Genomic DNA, 2,312 nt, shown 5'->3' with positions numbered 1-2,312 from the left:
AGACCAGGTTAACGTACGCCACCTGTTTCAGTTGTCAACACGGCAGCCGTACGGTGAACAAACACCAGACTGGCTCCTGTTACGTCAGTTACCTTTCCAAAGGCCAGGGTTTGAACCGCACGCTTCACGGCCGCCATCACAGCCGCCATCACGGCAAGGAGATGTGAGGCGACTGTGCCGCTCGACGCCGTTGTTTGCTGCGTCCGAGGGCATTTGTTGAGAAGGTGTAGTATTTATACCGTAACAACCCGTCCGCCCCGGCAGCTCTGACAGTAACAAAACACTCACTCCCACATAGGCAGCAGCGATGCTCATTAAATGTGAATGCGAAAGCGCGGCTAAGCGTCTCAGAGCTGCGTCTGAGACACGTTGTCCTAACACTCTGTGCCGGGCAATTTCTGAAAAGCTCAACTTTTCAACTGACAGCCTGTCACATCCCGTTTGCTTCGTCGGTACGCCGCCCGTGTGCCAAGTTTGAAGGGCGACTTCAGCCTTCAAGACGACACTGAGGGCAAAGTTGGGAGTTTATAATCAGAGTCAATGAGGCTCGTGGTTAAAGCTGGGAAATATAGTTGTCGGTTTGTATTGTCTGTACGAGCTTAGGTGGGAAATGTACGTATTAACTGATGGCAATGGATGAGCCAAAAGGTCAGAAGTTTGACCTTTGACCTCTTCCTGTATCACTTATATATGTATAGTTGTTTTTGCCCACAAATTAAAAAAATAAATAAAAATCCCGAGCAGCAGAGAGAGTGTGCATCTGACAAAAATAAAGATGTTTATGGTGGAGCAGGTGTCAGGCACGGAGCATCCTGATTGGTGATTAGTTTTCTGAGTGGGTGGGATTTTAATCTTTTTTTTTTATAGAGCGTCATACTTAATAAAAGGACAAAATAATCTGCTTCACCTCAGGTCATAGACAAACAAAACAAGGGCTTATGTGCTGTTTACATGGATAAAAAAAATTCAGACGACGACAAATTATTGTTGAATGTGTTGTGGATGTGAGTCGAACGCCTGCCTGAAATGTTTTTGTTTTTTTTTCATTTCAGATTGCGATGTCGGCTATCACGACCTACTTTCTGCTCACAGACATAAAAAAGTCAGACTTTGGAGCGTGTGGAGAATGACGTATCCTCCCATGTTGACCTGTTTACGCCGCCTCCCTCCCCAACGCTGCAGCCTCCATTAATCTGCCTGAAGATGCAGCTCGTGATTATGTAAAAAAGCCTCTGAGACGAATGGCCGATGCTGAGCCAGCGCCATCCTCCGGCATCGCCGCAGACGTCGGTGAGCGCCGAGAAATTAGAGTTCTGATGTCGTTAGATATGTAACTGTATGTGAGAGAGAGACGTGAGTCAGACGTGTGTGTGTGTGTGTGTGTGTGTGTGTGTAATCATATAAGACGCGCTGGGTGTTAATTAATCATTTCTGACGTGCAACGGCATTTTAATGTGGCAGGAAATGGCCTCAGCCAGAACATCCTGCTGATGAGTGTTTAATATTCTGACATTTGACAGTGGGATCACGATGATAACGACGACGGTTCCACCTGGATCATGTCGGTCCACGACGGACTGGACTGGACTCAGGTATTATTTATGGATTTTCTGTGTGAGACACAGAACAGGATTAAACCCTGGTGGATGGATGGATGGATGGATGGATGGATGGATGGATGGATGGATGGATGGATGGATGGATGGATGGATGGATGGATGGATGGATGGATGGATGGATGGATGGATGGATGGATGGATGGATGGATGGATGGATGGATGGATGGATGGATGATGGCTGGATGGGTGGGTGGATGGACAGATGGGTGGATGGATGGATGGATGAATGTATGGATGGGTGGATGGGTGGATGTATAGTTGGGTGGATGGGTGGATGAATGTGTGGATGGATGGATGGATGAACGGATGAATGGGTGGATGGATGGGTGGATGGATGGGGGGATGGATGGATAGATGGAGATGGGTGGATGTATAGATGGATGGATGAATGTATGGATGGATGGATAGATGGGTGGGTGGTTGGATGGATTGGTTGGATGGATGACAGAATTCTTTGTTGTGTGGTGCATCATTGTTGCCCACATTCCTTCCCTGCTTTAAAAAAACCCTCCAAAAATCTACATTATGCTGCATTTAAAAAAAAAATTTCTTATTTTAGATTCAGAATAAAACTGTTGTTTTTTTGTTTAGTTTTATTATTGTAAGCCCATGTTTGTCTCCAGGAGATTGAAGTAAAATGAAATGTTTGAAGAGGTTCAATTATTTATTCATTCATTTTCTAAGACTTAATCC

At 45.5% G+C, this 2,312-nt stretch overlaps 1 protein-coding gene and 1 long non-coding RNA gene across 4 annotated transcripts in view; one reads left to right on the top strand and one right to left on the bottom strand.

The window, feature by feature from the left end:
• The window catches only part of tmem178bb (transmembrane protein 178Bb), a 56,394-nt gene that overhangs the window by 49,381 nt on the left and 4,701 nt on the right, over positions 1–2,312 (bottom strand). The gene's annotated exons all lie outside the window — the stretch shown is intronic.
• The window catches only part of LOC103383018 (uncharacterized), a 27,220-nt gene that overhangs the window by 20,615 nt on the left and 4,293 nt on the right, over positions 1–2,312 (top strand). For all 3 annotated transcript variants that reach the window (XR_003050339.1, XR_003050340.1, XR_521978.3), the window contains 2 exons: positions 1,053–1,290; positions 1,521–1,592. This is a non-coding gene — a long non-coding RNA (uncharacterized LOC103383018). The remainder of the gene's footprint in view (positions 1–1,052; positions 1,291–1,520; positions 1,593–2,312) is intronic.

This window comes from Cynoglossus semilaevis, chromosome 8, assembly GCF_000523025.1.
Source record: "Cynoglossus semilaevis isolate Cse_v1.0 chromosome 8, Cse_v1.0, whole genome shotgun sequence".
Taxonomy (NCBI): Eukaryota; Metazoa; Chordata; class Actinopteri; order Pleuronectiformes; family Cynoglossidae; genus Cynoglossus; species Cynoglossus semilaevis.
Note: the sequence above shows the minus strand (reverse complement) of the source record. Positions and strands in the feature narration are given on the sequence as shown.